The sequence below is a fragment of the Oncorhynchus nerka genome, linkage group LG9b (genome assembly GCF_034236695.1).
Source record: "Oncorhynchus nerka isolate Pitt River linkage group LG9b, Oner_Uvic_2.0, whole genome shotgun sequence".
NCBI classification, from domain to species: domain Eukaryota; kingdom Metazoa; phylum Chordata; class Actinopteri; order Salmoniformes; family Salmonidae; genus Oncorhynchus; species Oncorhynchus nerka.
In genome coordinates, this window is record NC_088424.1 from 26001766 (window position 1) to 26017926 (window position 16161).

Genomic DNA, 16161 nt, shown 5'->3' on the forward strand with positions numbered 1-16161 from the left:
AACTATAACAGAACTGATGTTGCAGGCGAAAGCCTGAGAAAAATCCAATCCGGAAGTGCCCCAGGTTTTGAAAGCGCTGCGTTCCAATGACTCCCTATTCAGCTGTGAATGTACCATCAACGAGCTTACACTTTCTACGTATTCCGCAAGGTGTCTACAGCATTGTGACGTAGTTTTACGCATTTCTGTTGAAGAATAGCCATAGGCGGCCACATTGCGTAAGTGGTCACATGGTGGCTCCGAGAGAGATTCTCACGTAAAATACAGAGGTAGCCATTATTCCAATCGGTCCTAGTGAAAAACGAATTGTCCCGACGGCTATATTATCGAATAGATATTAGAAAAACACCTTGAGGATGGATTCTAAACAATGTTTGCCATGTTTCTGTCGATATTCTGGAGCTAATTTGGAATATTTCACCGTTGTGGTGACCGCAATTTCCGGGCGATTTCTCAGCCAAACGTGAAGAACAAATGGAGCTATATCGCCTACAAAAATAATATTTTGGGAAAAAAATGAACTTTGGCTGTCTACCTGGAGGTCTCGTGAGTGAAAACATCTGAAGTTCATCAAAGGTAAACGATTTAATTTGATTGCTTTTCTGACTTCCGTGACAAGGTTGCCTGCTGCTAGCAAGGCATAATGCTATGCTAGGCTATGATAAACTTACACAAATGCTTGTCTAGCGTTGGCTGTAAAGCATATTTTGAAAATCTGAGATGACAGGGTGATTAACAAAAGGCTAAGCTGTGTTCCAATATATTTCACTTGTGATTTTCATGAATAGGAATATTTTCTGGGAAAATGTATATCCGTTGCGTTATGCTAATTAGTGTCAGATGATGACAACGGTCCCGTTCACAGGATGGTGTCACTACAGGTTAAATAGCAAATGTTCCTTTTTTCCATAAAGATTATTTTTGTAGCCGAAATAGCTCCGTTTGTTCTTCGTGTTTGGCTGAGAAATCGACCAGGATATTGCGGTCACGACAACGCCTAAAAATATTCCAAATTAGATCCATAATATCGACAGAAACATGGCAAACTTTTTATATAATCAATCCTCAAGGTGTTTTTCAAATATCTATTCGATAATATATCAACCGGGACAGTTGGCTTCTTAGTAGGAGCGAGAGAAACAATGGCCGCATTTGTCTATTACACACATATTCACTCTGAGAGCCACCAGCTGACCCCTGAAGCAATGTTGTCGCTCACGCTCATTTTTCCAAATAAAAAGCCTGAAACTATGTATTGTGACATTAAACACATTAGGGAAGCCATAGAAAAAGGAATCTGGTTGATATCCCTTTCACTGCTCAATACGGACGCATAGGAACGCAGAGGTTTCTAAATAAGAGTCACTTCCTGATTGGATTTTTCTCAGGCTTTCGCCTGCAATATCAGTTATGTTATACTCACAGACAATAGGGTATCCCATAGAAAACAATTGGAAAATCCAATGCCCTCAATTATTTTTCCCCCTGAATGGCTTGTCATCGGGGTTCCACCTGCCATATCAGTTCTGTTATACTCAGAGACAGTATTTGAACAGTTTTAGAAACTTTAGAGTGTTTTCTATCCAAATCTACCAATTATATGCATATCCTAGCTTCTGGGCCTGAGTAACAGGCAGTTTACTTTGGGCAATGCTTTTCATCAGGAGGTGAAAATATTGCCCCCTACCCAAGAGAGGCTAGCTACCCTACCGATTTATTCCATAATGTTATCCTACTGGAACACATGATTAGAGTGTTTTACTAGTTGCATTGTAGTTGAGACTACACATGGCAAGGAATGATTATTGTTTAAAAAAAATGAGAGAAGGTGGAAAGTCCTGGACTGGACTTTTTTTACAACCAGTGTGGGACACCTCAGGGGCTTGTCCGCCCCTGCCTGTACTCATGGGGAAGTTTGTGCTTCAAAACGCTCAGTGGCTGTCATGGCTTGCCATTCACGTGTCCCACTCAAAGCGGTTTCTGTCCCACTCAAAGCGGAAAATGTATCATCGGAAGCAGAGTCCACTTTGAACGTTGATGCTTTGTTTTCTGAGACAGGAAGTGTCTAACGGACAAGATAAGTTAATCTTAGCTTCACTATCGCATGACTCCAAGGAGGAGGGAAGTTGCTCACACACAGAGACTGCTGGCTCAAAATCATGAAATGAATAGTCTATCAGGTCCGCTGATTTAATGTGACGAGATCTCATAATATCTGCTCCTGTCGACAGATACTCCTTGTGGGTGACTGTGTTGCAACCAGTATTAGGAGAAGACAGTGTGGTCAGTGGAGACAGCACGGTGACCACAATTGGTTGTTTTTCCAATCCATCAGTGGGACAAAACGATCCATCAAGTCTGCTCCAAGTAGCAGGAGTTCAATGTCGAGGCTGGTAACATTCACAGGGTAAAAAAGCGATACATTTTGGAAGTCTAGTATCAGCATGAGTCACATTGTGAGAGGCGAGGAAGTTGAGTTAAACCTCAAAGTTTAGTTCCGCAATCGTACCGTTTTTAATCAACGTTTAGCTGGGTTCACAGTCCTTTTGAGATCATTGAACTATGTTTGAGAGATGAGCGATATTGTCGAGCCCAAATTAATTAGCGCATCACAGGTTAACCTCTTACCTCTACCTGGGACGCTTGCGTCCCAACTAGAGCTCTGGAAATGCAAATGTGCTACGCTAAATGCTAATAGTATTAGTTAAAACTCAAAAGTTCATTAAAATACACATGCAGGGTATCAAATTAAAGCTACACTCGTTGTGAATCCAGGCAACAAGTCAGATTTTTAAAATGCTTTTCGGCGACAGCATGAGAAGCTATTATCTGATAGCATGCACCAATACACTACAACAGAAAAGCACAGCAGGGGACGTAAACAAAATAATTAGCATTTCAGCTTTACACAAACCGCACAATAAAATAGAAAACAGTCATTACCTTTCACCATCTTCTTTGTTGGCACTCCTAGATGTCCCATAAACACTATTGGGTCTTTATTTCGATTAAATCGGGCCATCTAAAGCCAAGATATCGTTATATGTAGACTGTGTGATAAACGACAGCGATTTCACAACGTAACGTCATTTTTTAAAATTCAAAAAGTAGACGATAAACTTTCACAAAACACTTCGAAATACGTTTGTAATGCTACTTTAGGTATTAGTAAACGTTAATAAGCGATAAAATTCATCCGTAGGCGATGTACTTATCATTAGCTGTCGTCTTGGAAAAAATTTCAGGAGAGAGCTCTTCCGGAATGATCTGGGCGGAGACCGGAGGTACGTCGTGCCCCTCTTTCGGTTCAACCAAGAATCAAAGAGGATTAAATTCACAAGATACTCGACTACATGGGGATGCTGTGGGAGTTGAATGCTCGGTCTTATCTAATTCGGCTCACTGTTAACAATTGCTGGAAGTGGCGCAAGGATATTTATTTCCATTTTCTGTGAGCAGGTTTTCCTGCGCTTTCCGATGTAACACACGTTATGTAATAGCCACAGTCGTGATTTAACCAGTTTTAAAAACGTCCGAGGGTTTCCTATACACACATTCTAACCATATGAACGTACTATATTCCTGGCATGAGTAGCAGGGCGCTGAAATGTTGCGCGATTTTTAACAAAATGTTCAAAAAAAGTAGAGGGTAGGAGCAACTAGTTAAGCAGTCCTCCAGGACGGTTTCTAGGTAGCGACTTTCAGAGTTGCGTTCTGTAGTTATAGTGATTGTTCACAACGGCGTGATGTGCCATTTGTGTTCATGGTGAAAACAGATAGACTTATCGGAGTTTGAGTGGAATTGGCTATTGCAATGTTGTTTACCTTGTGTGTTACAACATTTGTATCGAAGTATATTGTCAAAGCCTGTGGGCTTGTTTCTGGATCAAGCGTGCACTGGATTGGGTTTCGAGTGATATTGGGAGTTATTGAATTGTTTACGTCCTCGCTAATGGTGTTAATTCCGGCGGACCTGTTCTCCGCAAATTCTACGCCTAGTCATGGCAACGTATCTTTTTACTCCTTCTCAATTTTTTGGGCGCTTCTGTACTTCTCTTAGCAGAACTTTTAGAGAGTATTGGTTTATGTTTTTAGCATCATTGAATGCTTTGGTACCATTGTGTCCTGACACTTTGTGTGGGTTGATTGTAGCGGTAGTCATTTCACTGGCGACGTTCTTTATAGTTATTTTGACCACAGTGGTTATTAGTGTCATAATTTTGTGGTAGATACCGTTTTTGTGCATCATCTCTCACCGCTCCTGAGTCAGAATGGTGCCGGAGGGGATGGCTGCTGTTTTACGTGCTCCTAACCAACTGTGCTATTTTGTTAGTTTAAAAAAAATGTATTTTGTACATAATGTTGCTACTACCATCTCTTATGTCTGAAAATAACTTCTGGACATCAGAACAGCGATTACTCACCTCGAACTGGAGGAAGATTTTTTCTTTAACGAGTCCGACGTGAATGGTATAGTGCTTTCTCGGGAACGGGCCCAAATCCCCGTCATTTGCGTGAAAAAAAGATGGAGAAAAAGGGTAACGGAGGTCGGGCTGCCTTTTGAGAATTCGTAGGCGAGTGAGTAAACCCCCACTGCATAAAATGGATGATCTAGATTATCCTACCAACGGGACATTAAAAAGTGTAATGTCTTATATTTCACCTTGTGTCGTGGCTGAACAACGACACGAATAATATAGAGCTGGCGGGATTTTCCATGCAACGGCAGGACAGAGAAGCTATGTCTGGTAAGACGAAGGGTGGGGTTGTGTGTCTATTTGTAAATAACAGTAGGTGCACGGTGTCTAATAAAAGAAGCCTAGAGTTATAGCTTGCCTGAGGTAGAGTACCTTATGATAAGCTGTAGTCCACACTACCTACCAAGAGAGTTCTCATCTATGTTATTCGTAGCTGTCTATTTACCACCACAAACCGATTCTGGCATTAAGACCGCACACAACCAGCTGTATAAGGCCATAAGCAAACAAGAAAATGCTCATCCAGAAGCGGCGCTCCTAGTGGCCGGGGACTTTAACCTGTTAGTACTCTAGGGGCAGTATTTCATTTTTGGATAAAAAGACGTGCCCGTTTTAAGCGCAATATTTTGTCACGAAAAGATGCTCGAATATGCTTGGAATTGATAGTTTTGGAAAGAAGAGACTCTTACGTATCCAGAACTGCAAAGATTTTCACTGTGAGTCCCTTAGAACAAATGCTTCGGGCAAAACCAAGATGTATGACCGACCAGGAAATGAACAGGATTTTTGAGGCTACGTTTTCCATGATCGCCTTATATGGCTGTGAATGCGACAGGAATCAACGGACACTTTATCTTGTTTCCCCAAGGTCTCTGCAGCATTGTGACGTATTTGTAGGCATATCATTGGAAGATTGACCATAAGAGACTACAATTGCCAAGTTTGGTGCTTGGTGTCTGCGTGGCATTTGGTGCGCAAAAGTCAGCTCCCAGTGTTTTTCCATTCGAATCAGACAACAAAGCAGGCTTCAAGGACGGTGCTTTCAATGGAGAGATATATGAGAAACCACCTTCAGGATTGATTCAAACAACGTTTTCCATGTTTCAGTCGATATTATGGAGTTAATTCGGAAAAAAGTTCGACGTGTAGGTGACTGAATTTTCGGTTAGTTTCGGTAGCCAAATGCATAGTAACAAAAGGGAACGATGTGTCCTACACAAGAATCTTTCAGGAAAAACTGCTATCTGCTATGTAACTGAGAGTCTCCTCATTGAAACATCTGAAGTTCTTCAAAGGTAAATTATTTTATTTGATTCCTTGGCTGGTTTTTGTGAATATGTTGCGTGCTAAATGCTAACGCTAAATGCTAAGCTAGCTATCACCACTCTTACACAAATTATTGATTTTCTCTGGTTCTAAAGCATATTTTGAAAATCTGAGACGACAGGATTGTTAAGAAAAGGATAAGCTTGAGAGCAGGCATATTTATTTCATTTCATTTGCGATTTTTAGAAATCGCTAACGTTGCGTTATGGTAATGAGCTTGAGGCTGTAGTAACGATACCGCATGCGGGATGGGGCGGACTATGAGGTTAATGCAGGCAAACTTAAATCCGTTATTACCTCATTTCTACCAGCATATCACATGTACAACCAGAGGGAAAAAAATTCTAGACCACCTTTACTCCACACACAGAGATGCATACAAATCTCTCCGCCCTCCATTTTGCAAATCTGACCATAATTCTATCCTCCTGATTCCTGCTTACAAGCAAAAACTGAAGCAGGGAGTACCAGTGACTCGCTCAATACGGAAGTGGTAAGATGACATGGATGCTACTCTACAGGACTGTTTTGCTATTACAGACTGGAATATGTTCCGGGATTCATCCAATGGCATTGAGGAGTATCAGTCATCGGCTTCATCAATAAGTACATTGACGATGTCGTCTCCATGGGGACGTACATATCCCATCCAGGAGCCATGGGTTACAGGCAACATCCGCATTGAGCTAAAGGCTAGCGCTGCCGCTTTCAGGGACCAGGACACTAATCCGTACGCATATAAGAAATCCCGCAATGCCCTCCGACGAACCATCATACAGGCAAAGCGTCAATACAGGAATACGATTGAATCCTAAAACACCAGCTCTGACACTTGAAAACTATAACAGACTACAAAGGGAAACCCAGCCACGAGCTGCCCAGTGGAGCAAGCCTACCAGACGAGCTAAAAGCCTTTTATGCTCGCTTCGAGGCAAGCAACACTGAGGCATGTATGTATGAGAGCACCAGCTGTTCCGGACGACTACGTGATAATGCTCTCTCAAAATGAGGAAAAAATCATCCAGAAAATCACATTGTAGGGTTTTTAATGAATTTATTTGCAAATTATGGTGGAAAATAAGTATTTGGTCAATAACAAAAGTTTCTCAATACTTTGTTATATACCCTTTGTTGGCAATGACAGAGGTCAAATGTTTTCTGTAAATCTTCACAAGGTTTTCACAAACTGTTTCTGGTATTTTGGCCCATTTCTCCATGCAGATCTCCTCTAGAGCAGTGATGTTTTGGGGCTGTTGCAGGGCCACACAGACTTTTAACTCCCTCCAAAGATTTTCTATGGGGTTGAGATCTGGAGACTGGCTAGGCCACTCCAGGACCTTGAAATGCTTCTTACGAACCCACTCTTTCATTGCCCGGGCGGTGTGTTTGGGATCATTGTCATGCTGAAAGACCCAACCACGTTTCATCTTCAATACCCTTGCTGATGGAAGGAGGTTTTCACTCAAAATCTCACAATACATGGCCCCATTCATTCTTTCCTTTACACGGATCAGTCGGCATGGTCCCTTTGCAGAAAAACAGCCCCAAAGCATGATGTTTCCAACCCCATGCTTCACAGTAGGTATGGTGTTCTTTGGATGCAACTCAGCATTCTTGGTCTTCCAAACACGACGATTTGAGTTTTTACCAAAAAGTTATATTTTGGTTTCATCTGACCATATGACATTCTCCCAATCTTCTTCTGGATCATCGAAATGCTCTCTAGCAAACTTCAGACGGGCCTGGAAATGTAATGGCTTAAGCAGGGGGACACGTCTGGCACTGCAGGATTTGAGTCCCTGGCGGCGTAGTGTGTTACTGATGGTAGGCTTTGTTACTTTGGTCCCAGCTTTCTGCAGGTCATTTATAGGTCCCCCCGTGTGGTTCTGGGATTTTTGCTCACCGTTCTTGTGATCATTTTGACCCCACGGGTTGAGATCGTGGAGCCCCAGATCGAAGGAGATTATCAGTGGTCTTGTATGTCTTCCATTTCCTAATAATTGCTCCCACAGTTGATTTCTTCAAACCAAGCTGCTTACCTATTGCAGATTCAGTCTTCCCACCCTGGTGCAGGTCTACAATTTTGTTTCTGGTGTCCTTTGACAGCTCTTTGGTCATGGCCATAGTGGAGTTTGGAGTGTGACTGTTTGAGGTTGTGGACAGGTGTATTATTTTATACTGATAACAAGTTCAAACAGGTGCCATTAATACAGATAACGAGTGGAGGACAGAGGAGCCTCTTAAAGAAGAAGTTACAGGTCTGTGAGAGCCAGAAATCTTGCTTGTTTGTAGGTGACCAAATACTTATTTTCCACCATAATTTGCAAATAAATAAATTTAAAATCCTACAATGTGATTTTCTGGATTCTTTCCCCTCATTTTGTCTGTCATAGTTGAAGTGTACCTATGATGAAAATTACAGGCCTCTCTCATCTTTTTAAGTGGGAGAACATGCACAATTGGTGGCTGACTAAATTATTTTTTGCCCCACTGTATATTGAAGGAATTAATCGAACAAATGGACCATTTCCGATGTTTATGGGACATATTGGAGTGCCAACAAAAGAAGCTCGTCAAAGGTAAGGCATGAATTATATTTTTTATTTCTGAGTTTTGTGTCGCACCTGCAGGGTTGAAATGTGCTTTTCTCTCTTTGTTTACTATGGTGCTATCCTCAGATAATAGCATTGTTTGCTTACGCTGAAAATCCTTTTTCAAATCTGACATGTGACAAGTGTAGCTTTAATTTGCTATTTTGCATGTGTGACTTAATGAAAGTTTGATTTTTATAGTAATTTCTTTGAATTTGGCACTCTGTATTTTCCCTGGCTTTTGGCCAGGTGGGTCCCACATATCCCAGAGAGGTTTTAACAAGTATCCATGTTGGTGATATGAATGGTGTCAGGATAATGAAAACCGAGGAAGGATCAACAACATTGTAGTTATTCCACAATACTAACCTAATTGACAGAGGTAAAATATGGGACCCTGTGCAGAATAAATATATTCCCAAAGCATAGATCCTGTTTGCAACAAGGCACTAAAGTCAAACTCAAAAATAAACCCAAAAATATGGCAAAGCAACTAACCTTTTGTCCTAAACATGAAGTGTTATATCTGGGGCAAATCAAGTACAACACATTACTGAGCACCACTCTCCATATTTTCAAGTATAGTGATGGCTGCATCATGTTATAGGTATGCTTGTAATCGTTATGGACTGGGGAGTTTTTCAGGATGAAAAAATAAGCAGAATGAAGCTAAGCACAAATGCAAAATCCTAGAGGAAAACCTGGTTTAGTCTGCTTTCCACCAGACACTGTGAGATGAATTCAGCTTTCAGCAGGACAATAACCTAAAACACAAGGCCAAATCTACACTGGAGTTGCTTACCAAGAAACAGTGAATGTTCCTGAGTGGCCGAGTTACAGTTTTGGCTTAAAAAAACACAACAAAAGGTGAAGGGCTATGAATACTTTTTTAGAAGGCACTGTACATGCCTGAAAAAAAATAAAAATAGACACAAACACAGACACACAAAAAATGTTGTTCATATAAACACATGTATCAGGTTTGTCTTAATATAACCACATGGCTCATGTTTATCTTAATAAAAAATGCATGGATCATGTTTATCTTAATATGAACAAATGTACACCCTTTTTCTCCCCAATTTCAATCTTATCTCACTGCTGCAACCCCAACGGGCTCTGGAGGTGAAGGTCTAGTCATGTGTCCTCCGAAAAACAGCTAAACCGCGCTTCTTAACACATGTCCGCTTAACCCAGAAGCCAGCCGCACCAATGTGTCGGAGAAAACACTGTTCAACTGACGACTGAGGTCAGCCCGCCACAAGGGGTCGCTAGAGTGCGATGAGCCAAGTAAAGCCCCCCGCAGGCCAAACCCTCCCCTAAACCGGACGACGCTGGGCCAATTGTGCGCCGCCCTATGGGACTTCCGATCACGGCCGTTTGTGATACAGTCCGGGATTAAACCCGGGTCCATAAGTGACACCTTAGACCGCTGCAGTGCCTTAGACCGCTGCGCCACTCAGGAGGCATCGTATCATGTTTATTTGAATAGAAACACATGGATCATGTTTATCTTAAAGATAAACATGATCCATGTGTTTCTATTCAAATAAACATGATACGATGCCTCCTGAGTGGCGCAGCGGTCTAATAAAACACATGTATCATGCTTCATTTAATATAAACACATTGATCATGTTTCTCTTAATATAAACATCCAAACACACAGATTGACAGTCACATTGGCTGGAAGGGGACAATGGCCGTTACACATCCTAGAGCAGAATGCCATGTGTGCGTCCCCTCTAGCCTCTGTCCTCCTCCCCGCCCATCTCCCTGTGACCCTTCCATGACCTTCTACGCTACAGGGTCATCCCAGAGGTCAGGGCTTAGTAACAGAGAACTACGCCATAAAATTACAGTCACAGAGCCACAACTGGATAATGATGACACACTACGCCCTCAAGGTAACCATTCTTCACACATCACACCACTAAGCACCAACCCGCAGACATATCATTTCCCCTGCCACGCCCGGACAACACAATGTATCACCAACACTGTGGCTGGACATTCCAATGTTGGACTTTAGCCTCCCCTTGATCTTAAAATGGGTGGAGCTGGGCAGTAAACAACCACAATAACATCGGATAAACAAACTCATCACGTAAGAGGGGGAATTTCTTAGGCCCTATTTTCACTTCAAATATCTATTTAATATTCTGCTTAAAGCAAAGGTTTGGCTGACAATGGCCCTGAGCTGTACCTATTGGCTGACTGAGTCCTTCCTCTGAGTGAGGATTACTGTTTTCCACCCTTTTTTCCATTTGACAATTGAATGATTAATTAGGATACCTGCTGCGGCTGCATAAATAGGTTTGTTCTGTCAAGAAAAAATAGCCCGGTGGTAATTTAATAACAGGACTGTTTTTCCAGATCTTCAAGCTATTTTGTTTGTGTGGCCTCGAAATAACAATTTCCATATGTATTTATAACGACATCATATGCAGCGTTCCACTGGGGTCCTTTGAAAAACTAGACAGAGATCAAGAGGTAAAACTTTATTTGGATAGTCCCATGTAGATGATCTACAGATTGTCATACTATCAACAAACAATATGTCGATAAGCAAATGCTTGCTAAGGTTAGGTTATGAATAAGGGTTAGGGTATGGTTAGGGCTAGGGTAAGGGTTAAGTTTAGAGTTAGGATAAGGATTTGGGTTAGTGGGTAGTTAGTTTAAATGTGGTCAACATATGCAAAATTACTAAGCAGGTTGTAATGCAACAAAATATGAAAAATGCAAGGGGGGTGAATACTTTCGCAAGCCACTGTACAAACCATCTACTTAGAACAATCCAAATAAAGTGTTACCCAAAGATGTACTTCAGTTTGAGACTGCATTTAAGTGCAGGCAGGGCTCAAATAACACTCATCACAATTGAGTTTCTCTATCAACTTACAAAACTTCCACAGAAGTTTCTGGAATTTGATATTCTTTCTGCACCACATAATTCTCCACTTCCCACATGGCCAGTGTGTGTGCTGATCATCTGTCTCCTCTTGGTAGAATGCGTGCCACATGGACTAATAAAAACCCAGGTAATGGCAGTCAGCAACTAAAAAAAATACTTTGAGAGCGCCGAGCGGCCACTGCACTGACACTTCAATTTCCTCCCCAGCAGGAGAGATAGGGAGAACAGAGGTGAGGCATTATATAGTCCCCATCACTGGGACAGTCTGGTTCATTTTTTACCCACAATACAGCCCCGACGGACTGACTTCCAGATTCCATAGACAAGACCATTTCCTTCTGACATCCATCCCTCCTCCTCCCCCTAGCTCAAAATGGAAGCTTGTTTTCTTTCGATAAATATGAAATGTGTCAGCCTTCCTGCTTCTAAGGTCTTTGAGGAGGGTTATAATCACAGTGTCTTCAGACATTACAGTGTGTGTGTGTGTTTCTGGGTGTTTGCCTCTGTGTATGTGTGCCTGTGTGTATGTGTGTGTGTGCCAGTGTGTGTGTGTATGTGTGTCTGTTTGTGTGTGTGTGTGTGTGCCTTTGTGTGTGCATGTTCCCTCCTGCTCAATAATTGGTAGATATGTAGATGGAGCTTCATTATAACACAGCAGCAGATGTCTGTCTCCCAATTACATTATCACTGCAATAACCAGCCCTGAACACTACCTGGCCCAGTGTGTGGAGTCCATCACAAAATGGGCCCATGGCAAGAACACACTCCATTTGTTAATGATATTACCAGACATTTACAAAATCATTCCCTTGTAATAACTGGAGTTTATTACAAAAAGTGTGGGTTAGTATTGTAAGTAATCTGATGTCTTGTGTGTGTGTGTGTGTGTGTGTGTGTGTGTGTGTGTGTGTGTGTGTGTGTGTCTTCCGGGTTGGAGCGAGCGGTCGCATCTGCACTCGGTCCGCAGGTAGTATTACATTTCATTACATTTCATTATAGTACAACGGTTTGATTTGTCTAATCTTAGCAATTTTTCTTCTTAGCTAGCTACATAGCCGTCTTTGTATCATAGATAATTGCGTAATTATCGTATTTCGTCGTCCTAACGCAGTCCACACCGCCCTGCAGCTAGCTAGCTAGCTAACGTCTACCGTTAGCTAGTCCACCGTCTACCGATTAGCAGCACAACTTACACTCAACTGAACGACTTGATTAGTGTAGTGTTAGCTAGCTACATAGTTGTCTTTGCTGTCTTCGTATCCAAGATAATTGTGTAGTTTAGAGTGTGTAGTTTTAGAGTGATTATCTTAATTTACCGAGGTTAGCTAGCCAGCTATTTGTCGTCCTTAACGTAACAGAACTTCCGCACTCAACAATCCGGTCGCATTTCGCTCGCTCCACAGGTAGTATCACATTTTTCATTTCATTACAGTACAACGGCTTGATTTGTTTGATCGTAGCTAGCTACATAGCTAGCTACATAGCCGTCTTTGTATCAAAGATAATTGTGTAGTCTTGAGCGATTTCCTAGGTTAGCTAGCCAGCTATTGTCGTTCTTTTAACGCAACGTAACGTAAATCAACACTGCTAGCTAGCCAGCTAGCCCCGAATAGCAGCACAGTAGCACAGTAGAAACCATTACACTCAACGGAACGACTTGATTAGTGTAGTGTCAACAACGCAGACACTGCCAGCTAGCCTACATAGTCAACAACGCAGCCTTTGCCAGCTAGCCTACTTCAGCAGTACTGTATCATTTTAATCATTTTAGTCAATAAGATTCTTGCTACGTAAACTTAACTTTCTGAACACTCGAGACGTGTAGTCCACTTGTCATTCCAATCTCCTTTGCATTAGCGTAGCCTCTTGTGTAGCCTGTCAACTATGTGTCTGTCTATCCCTGTTCTCTCCTCTCTGCACAGACCATACAAACGCTCCACACCCCGTGGCCGCGGCCACCCTAATCTGGTGGTCCCAGCGCGCACGACCCACGTGGAGTTCCAGGTCTCCGGTAGCCTCTGGAACTGCCGATCTGCGGCCAACAAGGCAGAGTTCATCTCAGCCTATGCCTCCCTCCAGTCCCTCGACTTCTTGGCACTGACGGAAACATGGATCACCACAGACAACACTGCTACTCCTACTGCTCTCTCTTCGTCTGCCCACGTGTTCTCGCACACCCCGAGAGCTTCTGGTCAGCGGGGTGGTGGCACCGGGATCCTCATCTCTCCCAAGTGGTCATTCTCTCTTTCTCCCCTTACCCATCTGTCTATCGCCTCCTTTGAATTCCATGCTGTCACAGTTACCAGCCCTTTCAAGCTTAACATCCTTATCATTTATCGCCCTCCAGGTTCCCTCGGAGAGTTCATCAATGAGCTTGATGCCTTGATAAGCTCCTTTCCTGAGGACGGCTCACCTCTCACAGTTCTGGGCGACTTTAACCTCCCCACGTCTACCTTTGACTCATTCCTCTCTGCCTCCTTCTTTCCACTCCTCTCCTCTTTTGACCTCACCCTCTCACCTTCCCCCCTACTCACAAGGCAGGAAATACGCTCGACCTCATCTTTACTAGATGCTGTTCTTCCACTAACCTCATTGCAACTCCCTCCAAGTCTCCGACCACTACCTTGTATCCTTTTCCCTCTCGCTCTCATCCAACACTTCCCACACTGCCCCTACTCGGATGGTATCGCGCCGTCCCAACCTTCGCTCTCTCTCCCCGCTACTCTCTACTCTTCCATCCTATCATCTCTTCCCTCTGCTCAAACCTTCTCCAACCTATCTCCTGATTCTGCCTCCTCAACCCTCCTCTCCTCCCTTTCTGCATCCTTTGACTCTCTATGTCCCCTATCCTCCAGGCCGGCTCGGTCCTCCCCTCCCGCTCCGTGGCTCGACGACTCATTGCGAGCTCACAGAACAGGGCTCCGGGCAGCCGAGCGGAAATGGAGGAAAACTCGCCTCCCTGCGGACCTGACATCCTTTCACTCCCTCCTCTCTACATTTTCCTCTTCTCTCTCTGCTGCTAAAGCCACTTTCTACCACTCTAAATTCCAAGCATCTGCCTCTAACCCTAGGAAGCTCTTTGCAACCTTCTCCTCCCTCCTGAATCCTCCTCCCCCTCCCCCTCCTCCCTCTCTGCAGATGACTTCGTCAACCATTTTGAAAAGAAGGTCGACGACATCCGATCCTCGTTGCTAAGTCAAACGACACCGCTGGTTCTGCTCACACTGCCCTACCCTGTGCTCTGACCTCTTTCTCCCCTCTCTCTCCAGATGAAATCTCGCGTCTTGTGACGGCCGGCCGCCCAACAACCTGCCCGCTTGACCCTATCCCCTCCTCTCTTCTCCAGACCATTTCCGGAGACCTTCTCCCTTACCTCACCTCGCTCATCAACTCATCCCTGACCGCTGGCTACGTCCCTTCCGTCTTCAAGAGAGCGAGAGTTGCACCCCTTCTGAAAAAACCTACACTCGATCCCTCCGATGTCAACAACTACAGACCAGTATCCCTTCTTTCTTTTCTCTCCAAAACTCTTGAACGTGCCGTCCTTGGCCAGCTCTCCCGCTATCTCTCTCAGAATGACCTTCTTGATCCAAATCAGTCAGGTTTCAAGACTAGTCATTCAACTGAGACTGCTCTTCTCTGTATCACGGAGGCGCTCCGCACTGCTAAAGCTAACTCTCTCTCCTCTGCTCTCATCCTTCTAGACCTATCGGCTGCCTTCGATACTGTGAACCATCAGATCCTCCTCTCCACCCTCTCCGAGTTGGGCATCTCCGGCACGGCCCACGCTTGGATTGCGTCCTACCTGACAGGTCGCTCCTACCAGGTGGCGTGGCGAGAATCCGTCTCCACACCACGTGCTCTCACCACTGGTGTCCCCCAGGGCTCTGTTCTAGGCCCTCTCCTATTCTCGCTATACACCAAGTCACTTGGCTCTGTCATAACCTCACATGGTCTCTCCTATCATTGCTATGCAGACGACACACAATTAATCTTCTCCTTTCCCCCTTCTGATGACCAGGTGGCGAATCGCATCTCTGCATGTCTGGCAGACATATCAGTGTGGATGACGGATCACCACCTCAAGCTGAACCTCGGCAAGACGGAGCTGCTCTTCCTCCCGGGAAGGACTGCCCGTTCCATGATCTCGCCATCACGGTTGACAACTCCATTGTGTCCTCCTCCCAGAGCGCTAAGAACCTTGGCGTGATCCTGGACAACACCCTGTCGTTCTCAACTAACATCAAGGCGGTGGCCCGTTCCTGTAGGTTCATGCTCTACAACATCCGCAGAGTACGACCCTGCCTCACACAGGAAGCGGCGCAGGTCCTAATCCAGGCACTTGTCATCTCCCGTCTGGATTACTGCAACTCGCTGTTGGCTGGGCTCCCTGCCTGTGCCATTAAACCCCTACAACTCATCCAGAACGCCGCAGCCCGTCTGGTGTTCAACCTTCCCAAGTTCTCTCACGTCACCCCGCTCCTCCGCTCTCTCCACTGGCTTCCAGTTGAAGCTCGCATCCCTACAAGACCATGGTGCTTGCCTACGGAGCTGTGAGGGGAACGGCACCTCAGTACCTCCAGGCTCTGATCAGGCCCTACACCCAAACAAGGGCACTGCGTTCATCCACCTCTGGCCTGCTCGCCTCCCTACCACTGAGGAAGTACAGTTCCCGCTCAGCCCAGTCAAAACTGTTCGCTGCTCTGGCCCCCCAATGGTGGAACAAACTCCCTCACGACGCCAGGACAGCGGAGTCAATCACCACCTTCCGGAGACACCTGAAACCCCACCTCTTTAAGGAATACCTAGGATAGGATAAAGTAATCCCTCTCACCCCCCCTTAAAAGATTTA

At 44.3% G+C, this 16161-nt stretch overlaps 1 protein-coding gene across 2 annotated transcripts in view; it reads right to left on the reverse strand.

Annotated features, from left to right (window-relative positions):
- Positions 1–16161, reverse strand: part of LOC115114854 (cadherin-2-like) — a 111946-nt gene that overhangs the window by 11768 nt on the left and 84017 nt on the right. The window lies entirely within an intron of this gene.